Below are 14,127 nucleotides of genomic sequence, written 5' to 3'. Positions count from 1 at the left end.
AATGCTTTCTCCCTAGTTCCACCAGAGTACATCCTGGTCCCCTCTACCCCCTCATTTACCTGCTTCTGAGTTATTGTCTCTGTCACTCAGGAAAGTCTAATATTAGTCTGATCTTCCCTTGACCATGTGGTAAGTCTAGAGGGAAGCACTTGCCTTTGGGTCCTGGAAACAGGGGTTGGGGACAGGGGACCTGAGGTCGGCAGGTGCAGCCTGTTACTTAAAGGGCTTAATAAATGCTGTGGTGCGCCGTTCTCTCTCAGCATTCACCTCTGCAGGCAGAAAGTTGCTTATTATAAACACCTGTACTTTCTGTTTTCCTGGCCACAGGCTCATTATTGGCCTGTTATAAAAAGCTGGAGGCTGGTGAAGTTTAGAGCTGATGTCGTTAGAAGCAGCCTCCATGCAACAACAGCCTGGGAATTGGTGAATAAAACCCCCGACTACCTGGACATCGGGCCAAGATACCTCTCAAAGGTATGTTTTATGATTTCTGCCAGCTTCCCCAGCTGGGCAGAGCTCAGGCTGCCTACGATAGAAAGGTAACTGGCTTTAAAGCCTTGTCTTTGGTGGTTTCCTTCCCATTCTCCCTCCCCAACTCTGCTTAAGATTAATTCCTAGCTAAGCTTCTTGCAGTCCAATCCTTGCCTTACGTTCTGCTTCTGGAAGAACCTTTAGGGTTTATTATTCTGGAGTCCTAAATAACCATGTCACATTTTCCATCAACTTTTGAGTGATAAGTTTGACATCTCCAGCCCTATTGGTCTAATTTCTACTAATCTCTGTTCAGAATTTAGGTAAATAAATGATTTACTTTATTGGGGTTCCTTCTCAAATCCCCAAAGCATTGACTTTTCTACCTCTATTAATTTCCTTATAATAAGAAAAATGATTTTAAGCTTTATAAATACAGTGAGTTGGACTCACAACTCATTCTACTCCTGCCATAAATAGAGAAAAAAAAATCAATATTTTTTTTAAAATGCTGTAACCACAAGACAAATTTAATCTCCTTAGCCTAAACTTGAGAATATTTGCTTTAGTTGACAGTTTGCAATGTTATTTTTTCCCCTTTGGATAGCCACAGTCACATTTGTCTATTCTATCTTTGTGCAATGTTTGTATTTGGAAACCAAAAAATTTTTAGGAGCATATGCTGCTTTGTACTCTCGAACTCAAGTCAGATATATTTATAGATAAGAAGTTGAGGCTAAGGAGTTAACCCAACGTGCAATGAGCTTCATTCTGTCCAATTATATAATGGGTGTGGTATTTTTTTTCCTTAGGTAACATGGTTGCTCTTAATATCAAAAAAACATAAGTGAACATGTTGTGTAAACATAAAGTGATATAAAAATGCTGGCTTTTACTTGGATTATTTTGCTTGTGGGGTAAACAGGTTAATTAAGAGTACAACTAATTTAAAAGTACAGGTGAGGCCCCCAGGAGCATCTATTGACCTCTGAAGTAGAAAGAGTTGAACTTGAGCTCTAGGAGGTGTCAGTCTTTTCTGAGCCTGGTAACCTTCCATGTGGGGAAATGGGGAATTGATTGTTTTCACTTGATTCTTTGTGGCAGCAGCAATTCCCCAAAGAGGCTGAACTTTCTCTATACTTTCCGTTAAGAATCTGAAGCAAGGTCATTAGCATGGGGGGTGTAGAAAAGCTAATTAAAATTCCTTAGTCGATTAAAATGACTTTACTACCTGCTGTAAATCTAGCCAGTGGAAACCTTTGTTTCTTCCTCCCAAATGTGGGATTAGTTAACTAAAACTGACTAGCTTGGGGAACATTGGGAGTTCATTTGTCATGGTGTTCATTAACAGACTTTAATATTTATGAATTTCTATACTTGAGGTTTCCTTTATTTTTAAAATCTTCAAACATGCACAAAATGTTATCTCCTGTGTGAGTTTAGGCAAGCTCTCTTTTCGGAAAACTCGGGCTTATTTTTACTTTCTGGTTTTCACTGACACCTGGTGGCCTCTTGTGCTCTGTAGGGAAGGAGCTGTTCAAAGTTTTGCTTTAGCTGCACAGCAGCTTGGTGTGTTCTGACTGGGCAATGCATTTGGATCTCGGAGGATTTTTAACTTATTCCCTTTGTGTGTTCCTCCAAGAGCCCTTTGATATGCCCACCTAGCTTCCCTAGCTTCTGCATCACGTTTCTGGTGATGTGTTCTATTCCCTTACCCCCACCCCAAGGATCTCCATTATTAGAATTTTTGTTTTTGCCGAGGTTGAATTTATTTTCTGGTTTATGGGGCTGTTAACCTACTTACTTTCTCATATTCCTTCCGGTTTCCCTTTAATAGACTCTTGCTCTTGCTACTTGAGAGAGAAGTAGAAAACAGATGACCTGTAAAAATTTACCCAACGTTCTAGACTCTCATCAGCCTACAGACTTCATGTGCATGTTCAGGGAAAGGAAGAGCTAGATATAAGAATCCATGTGTTCACTGTTTTTCTTTTCCCATGGAGTCATAAAGTGAAATTAAACCTGTGTATAAATGGCCTTCTAACCCTTTTTGGCATTCTGGGATTCCAGTTAATCGCCCCTCTTCTGCTCTAAGTGCTCATAGTACAAAACAGATCCAGGGCAAACAAATGTATTAGCTTTACCAGCTCAAAACCTAGAATACCTGCTTGGTAATTAAGGCATAATAAAGGCTTCTTTCTGCCTTTTAAATCTAGATCTTGGACTGGCCTTGAAAAAGTTGGGTCTGAAAAACATACAGTAACCTGACTCGACCAGCTCCTCAGGATCTTGGCTGCCTTACTGCCAGGTGTGGGAAGGAGAGGGGAAACATTCCCATGTGAGTCTGCTCAGGATGATAGCCTTGGCATAATGATGTCTGTGACCCATGTAAGCAAAACTGAAAAGTTACTCATGGTTAGGAGGTACCCCACTATGCTTTTTGACTTAACCCATAGACTATTTGTGAAGTTCAGTTTTTGTTTTCATTTCATCAGTGCATAGGGTAGGAGTATCAAAGAAGGCATATGCCTTAATGACTCTTTTGATGAAAACATCAGATTGACTTTAGTTTGCAAAGTGATGGCAAGAGTGATAAATTAACTAATTATGTAGAATTCCTATGTATAGATAGGATTATTCTCAAGCATTGAAAATACTAGTTTTATTTGGAAATTTGATGAATCTGAATGAACTGAAAGAAAAGCATCTATCGGTTCTCCATGAAAGCTAATATTTAGCGCTAAAATTTCTGTCTATGGAAAGATGAAATTAAAATTATGAAATGTGCACTATAGGAAAGAAATATGGAGTTTTTTATTAAAAATTTTAGGGATTTATGTGATGATAGATTGAAGAGTCTGCGGCTCTTTAGAGGGAAGGCTAGAGCTGGTATAGGGGATATGGCTTAAAGAGTATAAAATGATAAAATTTTTAGAGTTGGAAGGAATCTTAGAAATTAACTAAGCCCAGTTTCTAATTTTCAGATGAGGAAAGCAAAACCACAAAGACTGATTGAATTTTCTCACAGCCACTTGAGCTCATTTAATAGCACAGAGTCTGAAACCATGTCTAACTACTCCCAGGCCATGTGCTTCTGGTGATCCAGATCACACTAGCCATCTATGTTCTGCATCTACATGCAAGGCAACTACATATCACGAACTCTCCATATGCCCAGCACCCTGTTGGGCATTTGTTATAAAAGGTCTTTGACCAGAATCCCTGACACTTGGCATAAATTACTACTTTGTTTATTATTTACTGCTAAACTGTGCCCATTGTTTATTTTTAAATGTCATTAAGATAAACGTGTTCTTTACCTGTGTCATATATAGAATTTATCTTGTAAACTATTTGGGATAAAACTTTGTACCCAAAGTTGGTAGGCTGATTAATGTTTCTAGAACAGGTTAGAAAGAGGCTTGCCCCTTATTGACTTAAAAGAAGTAAAAGGACTGGAATTAGATAGTCCCATTTGAGGGTCAGGAGGTAATAGAAAATATGTAGCACCTCCTTATCTTCTCACATCACCAGGTCATGGCTGTGGGTTGCATGCAAACCTATGGTGTCCTGAAACCCTCAGGTGACAAAGTGCATACCTTTACATTATGATCATGGGCAGAGATGGTGATTATCTGGATATTGCTTGGCCCTTCATCTTGTTGGGCATAAAGTGTCAGTAACTCCCTTTGGCTAGTCGGATTCTCCCCCCTCACTACCACCAATTTCCATCTCATTGAGATTAAACAAAGCAGCAAAATAAGGTCCTGCCTAGTAATAGGGAAGTGTCTAATTTGGTAAAGCTCCTTATGTGTTTGGCATAGAATTTTGGCAGACACTGAAACATTGATATTGAGATCCCTTGTTCTGAAATGGCATGATGCCTCTCTAAGGACTATGATATCTTGAAGCGGGAATCATCTTTACCCCCTTTTACCCCTTTATTCCTGGTTCTCTGAACCTGGTGCATGAGCAGGCATGTAATAAGTGAGCAGAAGTGAGAGCTGTATGAGGGAACAGTAGGAGAGGGTTCTAGAAGTGTAGAAGGCTGGGCAGCTCATCAAGCATCTTGAAGGAGCACTGGCTAACCTGTGGGTTTTAAAAATAAAAAATATTACATGGATATTTGACTCTAAAGTTTTAGTTTAAAACTAAGTGTTATCATGGTAATGAGGACTCTGCATGAGACTAACTCTTCTAACTTTAAACAGTGTGCAGGTTAGACTACCTAGAATAGCAGAGTGTTCACAATAGATCTCACCAAGTCTCTCATCAGGTGTTCCTGTGAGCTGCTGGCCAGCATTGGATCACAGAGAATTCTTGCCTACATTCTTGGCATGCCCAAAGTGCCAACTGCCTGTGGCTTTTTATTAAAGATAGATCTTTAAGCCTTATGTATCAGACTTGCAGGCGGCAGAGTTCACTTTCTGCCATGGAACCTCACAGCTCTGGCTTTAGCACTGACACATGAGAGATCATCCCACAGCCCAGAAGAGGCTTCTGGGCTGCCTGGGAGCAGGGGAAACATTTTTGTTAAATTTTTTCCTTTCAAAATGGCCTAGGCCTTTAATCCACTAATTGTTTACAGAGGCATTCGTCTCCATACCACTCTGTAAGAAGTATTGTAAGAGGTATGTAAAACCTTTTTAGGGTTGGTCACTAGTCTGGTTACTCCTCTTGGCTTACAGTTTAAAAAGAAGTTCAAAAACATTGCACACTAAGAGGATTCTTGAGCCCTAGCTTCCTGGTAAAGGGCAGGGGATAATTGCATTCCTTAATGAAATTTTTAATGAAAGAATTCTTGACATCTGTTTAGATGCCAGGTTAGGCCTCCATTCAGTAGTTTTATAGATTTGATCAGTTAACCATTGCTTGAAACTCTTCAATGGTTGCCTATTGTCTTCAAAATAATGCATAAACTCTTACATATGACATTCAAGGTGCTTCAAAATTTGGTCCCAAAGTCCCTTTCTGAGGTTTCTGTGCAATACCTGCCCCCATCAGCTTTTTCTGTCTCTCAAACACCTAGACATGAAACAACCCCATATTTTAAAAATAGTAAAAAATTTTACTATTATATAGTATAAAATACTACAATGCATTATGTACATTGATAATGGTGACCAACCATTACTACTATCAAGTTACAGATCTTTTCCAGCACTACATTTTCTCCCCATTTTTCCTTCCCCATACTAGCTCTTATCAACCACTAATCTCCTTTCTGTCTTTATGAATTTGACTATCCTGGATATTTCTTATAAATGGAGCCATGTAGTATGTTACCTTCTGTATCTGACTTCTCTCATTAAGCATAATGCTTTGAAGAATCATGAATGTTGTAGCATGTATCCATATTTTATTCCTTTTTATTGCTGAGTTTTAGTGTATTTTGTTTACCTATCCATTCATTGTGGACATTTGGGTTGTTCATACCTATTTGGCTATTGTGAATATAGCTGCTAGGAACATTTGTATACAAGTTTTTGGACACCAACTTTTATACATTCTAAATAATAAATACATATATCCATATATATCTAACACTATGTAAAGACTCATCCCATTTATGTACTTATACATTTATAAAAACAATATAAATTAATATGTGTAAACTGATATATATTTTGATTTATTATTTAACTATAAGAGTTCTTTGTATATTCTAGACACTAGACCTTTATGAAATATGATTTGTAGATATTCTCTCCAATTCTATGATTTGACTTTTCACTCTATAGTGTGTCTTTGACACAGAGGTTTGAAATTTTGCTGAAATGCAATTTGTGTATTTGTTTCATTGCTTGTTGGTATCACATTTAAGCAACCAGTGCCAAGTTCAAAGTTATGAAGATTTTCCCTGTTTTCTTCTAAGAATCGTTTAGTTTTATTGATTACCTTTAGGCCTCTATCCATTTTGAGTTGGTTTTTGCATATAGCAATAGGGAAGGATCCATCTTCATGCTCTCTGCTCTATTGTTGGAAAGGCAGCCCTGTAGTAATATCTCCCTGGAGCCCTTCCTAGTCCTTTTGTGCCCATTAAGTGAAATGTGGTTCTCCTTGATGTCACTTTTCTGATCACCCTCTCAAATAGAGACCTTTCCCCCTATTTTCTCCTTCTCATGGATCCTGGAAAGATCAATGCACATTAGGTTCTGTTTTTCAGCTTCTTCATTACTACTCCTAAACTGGCTTTTGTTGGTGTGTTTTCTTCAGATGCTATCAATTTATGCTACCTTTTCTCCATCCTTATTGTTATGATCCACTAATTCCCTCTTACTCAAAGATTTCAGAGAAGAGCCTTTCTCTACAACTGAATTACTGTTACCATTATACACTTCAAATGTGGTGTGGATGAGTGACCTCTTTGTTCTTTGATTTTTCTTTTCCCTCCACAATGCCAAGTGATCTCTGAGTCCCTTTTCAAAAGGTTTATTCACATATTAATCAGGATTAATTCTCTAGAGAAACAAAACCAAGAGAACATACATGGATATAAAGGAAGAGATCCATTATAAGGAGTTGGCTCATGTGATTGTAGGGACTTTTTAGTTTCTGTAATCTTCTATCTGCAAACTGGAGACTCAGGAAAGCTGGTGCTAAGTTCCAGGCCAAGCCTGAAGTACCAGGGGACCCAATGGTATCAATTCGGGTCTGAATGTGGAAGACCAGGAATCAGAACTGTAAAGATCCAAGGGCAGAGGAGAATGGATGTCTTAGCTCAGAGACAGCAAATTTGCCCCTCCCCCCTTTTTTTCCTATTTGTTCTATTTAGGGCCCCAACAGATAACATAATACCCCCTCATACTTGTGAAGGTGGCCTTCTTTAGTCAGATGACCAACTCAAATGCAAGTCTCTTCCAGAAATGGACAAACTCAACAATGTTTTACTAGCTATCCAGGCATCCCTGAGACCAACCAAGTTGTCACATGCAATTAACAATCACAATTAATTTAGGCATGAATTAGACTATATCATCTTCTGATATAGATTCCTCTATGAACTTCAATATTTCTTTTTAACACCCTTGAATTCTCTAACTCTTAATTCTTGTTGGACTTGATATTGGTTCCAGCATTACATATGACTTCCTTACTATTCCCTGTTTCTCTAAAAAGAGCATAAACATAAAAATCATTAAACCTAGCTGGGCATGGTGGCACAAAACTGTAATTCAGGGTTCAGGGTTCAGGGTTGGCGGGGCGGGGGGGGGGGGCGCCTCAGGCAGGTGGATTGCAAGTTGAAAGCCAGCCTTAGCAACCTAGGCCCTAAGCAACTTGGCAAAACTGTTTCAAAATTTTTTAAAAAAATGGGCTGGGGATGTGGTCAATGGTTAAGAGCCCCTGAGTTCACTCCCTGGTAATAGCCACCCTCCCCCCCAAAAAAATGTGTGCATATAATATATAATCATATATTATATATTAATTTTCAGTGTTTAAAAACAATTGCAAAAACTAGTATAAAAACTTTCAGATTTAATGCTTACTTCTGTCCCTTTGGCCTTATTATTTTCCTCTTATCATTTTACAATGTACCTCTAACTTCTACATATTTCTAGATGCATTTCCTAACTAAATAGCCTTTTAGAATATAAATATAATATAAAATATTGTCTCTTACTTAATTCAAATGCAATATTCAAATCTCCAGTTATCCCAATAATGCCTTCTTTATCCACTGCCTAGTGTTTATTCCAGTATTATGCATTAGTTTTTAATTTTGACATCTTGTCTAACCTAGAACAGTTCCTCAGCCTTTCTTTGTCATTCTTGACCTTTGTGTGAGAACAGGTAATTAACTAGAAGAAAGTCTTTCAATTTGGCTTCTTGGTGATTAGATTCACTTACGTATTTTCAGCAGGAATACTAAAGAAATAATGTTATTGTGTATTAGGCCATTATACTGGGAGGCATATAATGAGCATTGTCATGTTATCGGTGATATTAATTTCCATTTATCTATTTAAATAATGTCCACCAGCTTGCTCCACTGCAAAGTTGCTAATTTTTTTCTGTCATTGATAATAATCTGAGAGATTTGGAGATTATATAAATACTGTTTCTCATCAGACACATCACTGATTCTTGCCTAAATTAGTTCTTCCAAAGATGATTGTAAAGTGGTGACCATCTTCCCCACTTACTATATCATTACTTCTACATTTATTAGTTCTGTTCAGCTCTAAGGTAATATATTACCTTCTCCTACATATAATAAGTATTGACTGAAATTTTGTTGTAGTCAGTAGTTAAGTCTATATTGCTATCATTTTGGTGCTCAAATTAAGCCAGTGAGAGTCTGTTCACACTAATTTTTGCATCCTTTTTTTATATGTCCTCATTATTCTTTGTGCAGTTCCTTACTGTATGTCACAAGATGTTCTAGGTTTATGTTGTGCTTTCCCTCCAAGAGGCTGCTTATTGCAAGGAGTGACAGTCTGAAATCAAGATGTATATGCTAAGTGAGTTCACTGCTTTGGAGATGTCGGTGCTACTGTCTTTTCAGCAGAAAGAGCTATGAATGTGTATCTATGTATGCATCTAGGTTTATTTGGTTTATTCATATCTAAATGTCAAACACCATGAGTTCATACTAATATAGTTCAATTCCAGAAAGATGTCTCAATTTCCTTATTTATAACTTCTCTCAAAGTGAGATATTTGGCTCCCATTATTTTCAATATTTGCTAATATCCCCATTTTTTAACTCCTGGAATATACATAAAATTATTTCAGAATTATAATGCATATCACCAAGAAAAGCTACCTACTAAGTAAATCTCACTATTTGCATTTGCTTTCTTAGGAAAGGTTTTTAATTCTTTTTGGAGCAACAAAATTTGAGGTGCCTACTTGTGTGTTTGAGTAGATATGTAAAACAGGCTTTCTGGATCTCAGAGGTGTCAGGACTAGAGCTGAAGATTCAGGTGTTATTAACTTCTAAATGTTACTTAAATAAATTGAAGGTAAAAAATGAGTAAGCTCATCAGGAAAAGTGAGGATGGACCAGAGGAGAGAACTGAGACAGGAGTCAGTAAGGAAGATTGAAAAAAGATGGACCAATGAAGTAGGAAGCATATTCCAAGGGAATATTGTTTTGGAGAACAACTTAAAGTGTTTCAAAGAAGAAATCCATCAGTGGTGTTGAATAATGTCAAAAGATCTTAGTAGATGAAGTCTGAGAATTCACCATCAGCTTTGTCCATTAGTGATCCTAGGTTAGATTTCCATGGGGTGATCAGGATGAAGCTTATTTAGAAAAAAAATTTAAAAAGCCAATGTCTTCCTTAGAGTGGAAAGTGATAGACTGTGAGTAGATACCAGATCTTAAGAAATTCTGCTGTAAATGGGAACAAAGGGTTGATAGCTAGAGAGAGTTGTGGGGTCTTTTAAAAATGGTGGATGGTGTAGCCCCTTCGTACATTGATTTTTTAAATGATACTACTGAGGTAGTAAAAGGGTGATGTAAGAGAGTAAGGGGGCTTGTGTAGGAACAAACTCTTCAAAGGACTAGGACTATAAGGATCTATTGTACCAGTAAAGTGGCTAACCATAGGTGGCAGCAGGAAGTTCATCCATGACAGCAAAGGAAGGGAACAGATGGTTTCCAAATTAGGTCATTTTGATGCCGAGTTGCCATACAACATAAAGCTTTTCAGATTCACTGTTCTATATTTCTAGATGCTTTTAAGGACTAATTTCCTAATATCCACCCCTGCCACTGGCCCCGAGCAGTTTTTCTTTAGTCTATACGTTTAAATTGCGCTCCTACTGCCTTCTGAAAATTCTTTAAAATATATGAATCATTTAAAAAAATTTTTTTTTCATCGTTTGTCGTCTCCTTCCCTCTTCTAGTCAAGCGTCCTGTTCCCACCACTCTCTCCTGGGTTTCTGGGATGTTTACAACTAGAGGTGTGAATTTCCTTGGGATAAAGGCTGGGAGAATCTTGGGCCTCCATCTAGGTGGCCAGGTTTTGGTTTTGTTTGTAAATTATCCTAACATCTATCTCATCTTTCAGGTGAGATTTGACAAAGGGATTGCTCTAGATGGTACTTATTCTATCAGATGTTAAGAATTACCTGTGGAAGAAGTAATGAGGTAGGTAGTAGTTGGTGGAGATGTGATGCCCTGAGTTGTCACCTTAAACATCCCTCCACTGCCACTTGGATTTGGGGATCTGAGACTGAATTTACAACTACTCCAAGTCTCAGATCTTCACAAGTCCCCCACATGACTGAGTGGTTGTGGGGAACAGCTGAAAATGGAAACAATATATTGTAGTATCAGAGGGTCAGGGACTGCTCTTATTCCCCATCTGCGTTTCTTGGTGCTCCAAACCATTTGACGGGAACCTGGGTCTGAGTGGAGAGAATTGGAAAAAGGAATTATTCCCTGGGCTGTCACCAGGTGTTCAGGACTAGGAGGAGGAATCATGAGAATTATATGCCAGGTATCTTCAGGAAATTTGGAATTTCAACAGATCCTAAAAGCCAGGAAGGAGGAAGGAAGTGGAATCAGTTATGTTAAATTTGACATTCTATTCATTGGAGGAACATATATCACTTGTGCCCAAGGGGGAAAATGGGATTAAAAACTCAGCTATGGAATCTAGAACCATAATCATGTTCCGACTATAGAGCTATCTAGGAGCTGAACAATGAAACCCAAAACGTGGAGGGAATTTGAACTATATTTTGACTGTGATTCTACCATAGAGCTAGTCTACTTCAGTTAGAGAAGGTATCTTCATATTTGTACAGTTATATATGGAAAATGTGTGCAAATTCCAAGTTATGATTCCAACAATATTAAATTGGAAATTAGAGTATAAGTATCTAAAGACACCTGATCTTCCTCCATATATTAGATTTTATAAAATATGAAACTTTCTAAGAAAAAGTAAGTTCAGTATGTCATGACTTACTTTACAGAATCTAATAGAACATTCTTAAAAGATAAAATCTCTGCTCATTTATTTAATTTTTGGTAAATTTCTGAATGTGGATTAAGTTGTTTCAGTAGAGTTTGTTTTGCACCAGCTTCTATTGTACCAGTTAGGGATTCATAAACTGGCCTATGGGGCCTATTGGTCCCACAATCTGCCTTTGAAAATAAAGTTATATTGGAACATAGCTGATTTTATTTATATATGATCTGTGCTTACTATTACAACAGAAACCATTTGGCTCAACAAGTCCCAAAATATTTACTATCTGACCCGTTAAAGAAGTTTGCCAACCCTTAAACTAAGGCTTAATTAAGGCAAAATGTATGTGTGGTCCTAACTTTTAAAATACTAAGTATAGTCTGTAATTTTCCTTAGAGCAACATAATGCCTTATTACATAAAGGCACAGTGCATTCCAAACATAATGCTTGGAATATTACAAAGAAAGAACTTTAAAGACCTTTTCCCTACAAAATGGAGCATTAATTAGATTATTAAGTTTAGGGCTTAAGCTGATATTTGTAGATATATAAATGCAACGTACATCAGTTTGTCATAAAAATTTAAGTGCCATCTAGAATAGTTGGAATAGAATGACGTTTTAGAGTTCAATGATAGAACTCTCTTGCCTCACTTTCACTTTTCATTTAAAATAGCACCACTTTCACTCTGCACAGGATCTCTCACTAAACTTTAGAATTTGTTTTCACAAAGTATTGTTTGGCAGGAACTTTGAAATGTACTGATAGGAAGAAATTGATGTTATACCTATGAAATTACTCTGCATTACTTTACAAAGATTTAGGCCATATTGCAAAACTTAAATCTTAAGGCCTAAACCAGGTGAGATGGCACCCACCTGTAATCCCAGTGACTTGGGAGACTGAGGCAGGAGGTTCACAAGTTCAAGACCAGCCTGGGAAACTTGGCAAGACCTTGTCTCAAAATAAAAAGACAAGGGATGCAGCTCAGTGGTAGAGCGCCTCTGGGTACTGTTCCCACTACGAGGGAAATGAAAGAAGTGGCATGGTCCTGAATTCAATCCCCAGTACCCACAAAACAAAAACTCATGGACTGATCTCATCGACTTCCTTTTAATCTTTTGGAATATTCTTAAACTATAGCCTATTCTAGTTGGATTGATTCTTCTCCTTTGTTTTGTACACAGTGCTGATTCCCTACTTCAAACTCTAGGCCATGACATATTTAAGTCAAAATGTTCAAATAAGAAATTACTTGGGCTGAGCACCAGAAGTTCATATCATTTCTAGATGTAGAAAAATAATTTTTGAAAAAATAGAATTTTTGAAAGAATAGAAAAGGGGAAATAGAACTCTAGTAGCTTTCTACTTCCCACAGTTAGATTTTTACAATTTTTTTTCTTCCTATATATCCTTTCAGAAGTTTTTCTATGGACAAACGTTAGAAAAATTGGGTGACATTCATGCTCTGTAACCTTATTATAAATATCCTTATTGATGAATGACAACTAGCAATTTTGGTTATATGATATATGGCTGGCATACATTTGTTGAAAGCATTACTTCATCTTTGGCTGTTTCTAGGTTTTCATTCTTTTTCATGATGCTGTGAGAAACATATGTAAGTGCTTGATCAAATATTTCTTTAGGCTAAATTTTGAGCCGCAGAATTACATATCAAAAGGTCTGAAGGGTTTTGAGAATTTTGGGTACCTATTGGCAAGTTGTCTTCTAAAGTGGCTACAGCATTTCACATTTTCAATTGAAGTGCATGGGAATGACTTTTTCCCTACACTGTCACTACCAGAAGGTCATATGATCCAATTATCTTGAATATGATCCAACAGTAAGGAAAAAAACCCACTTTATATCATGACTTATAACACATATACATTCATATGTACATAATTTATATGCATAAATGTGTGCATAAGTACATATGTACATGTTTGCTTTAGCAAACCTGTCTCTAAAATTCAATTTTTTTCACTAAAACATGAACTGATTTTTTTTCTGCCTTTGAGTTTAGCCATTTCTTCTTCTACTCACTCCTTACCTATATGCACTAATGATCTTAAAATCATCTCAGCCTGGTTCATTCTTAACTCAGAATGACTTTCAACTGAAATGCTCCTCAAATCCTAAGTCGATGAACTTGGGATTGGCTTATGATATGGACTTGGGCTTTTCTGAATTCTAGGAAAGGTCATAAGTTATCCCTTCCTCTATAGTTCCATTCCCATGAAGACCTGAGAAATGAATATCACTGGGTAGTTTGACAGAGATTGTCAAAATGCAACCTCTTTTTCATGGTCCTCAGAAATAATTATATATATCTGCTGGAGTTTGGAAGTACTTTCATTTGTTTTCAACTCAATAATAACCAATGATTTTTCAAATGGTCTGGAGGTCTAGGGGTTTGATGGAGACTTTTATGGACTCCTTTGAGGCAGTCTCTTGGGGAAAGGAGAGATTGTGTTGGGGAGAAGGAGGCTCCAGAATTCCATGGTCCCCTTATCGAGGCTGCTAGACTTCTAGTATTTTTTGTAACCTGGACTTGGATGTAAATTCTGCTTTATAAACTCTCTACTAGTTCCATGCTTCCATGGAATTTCAATTCCGAAAGGCAATTTTAATAAGACAATTATCCCAAATTATTAAATACTTTTAAAAGTCAGTGAACAATAAAAAAATCAAGTTCCTTGGGAGTTATTTGCATGGCTCTAT

The 14,127-nt window shown here is 37.2% G+C and overlaps 1 long non-coding RNA gene across 1 annotated transcript in view; it reads left to right on the top strand.

The window, feature by feature from the left end:
* The first annotated feature begins 330 nt into the window (after window positions 1–330).
* LOC144365288 (uncharacterized) overlaps window positions 331–14,127 on the top strand; it is a 245,585-nt gene continuing 231,788 nt past the window's right edge. The window contains exon 1 of the long non-coding RNA XR_013423594.1: window positions 331–474. This is a non-coding gene — a long non-coding RNA (uncharacterized LOC144365288). The remainder of the gene's footprint in view (window positions 475–14,127) is intronic.

The sequence above is a fragment of the Ictidomys tridecemlineatus genome, chromosome 7 (assembly GCF_052094955.1).
Source record: "Ictidomys tridecemlineatus isolate mIctTri1 chromosome 7, mIctTri1.hap1, whole genome shotgun sequence".
Classification (NCBI taxonomy): Eukaryota; Metazoa; Chordata; class Mammalia; order Rodentia; family Sciuridae; genus Ictidomys; species Ictidomys tridecemlineatus.
This window is presented reverse-complemented; position numbering and strand designations above follow the sequence as displayed.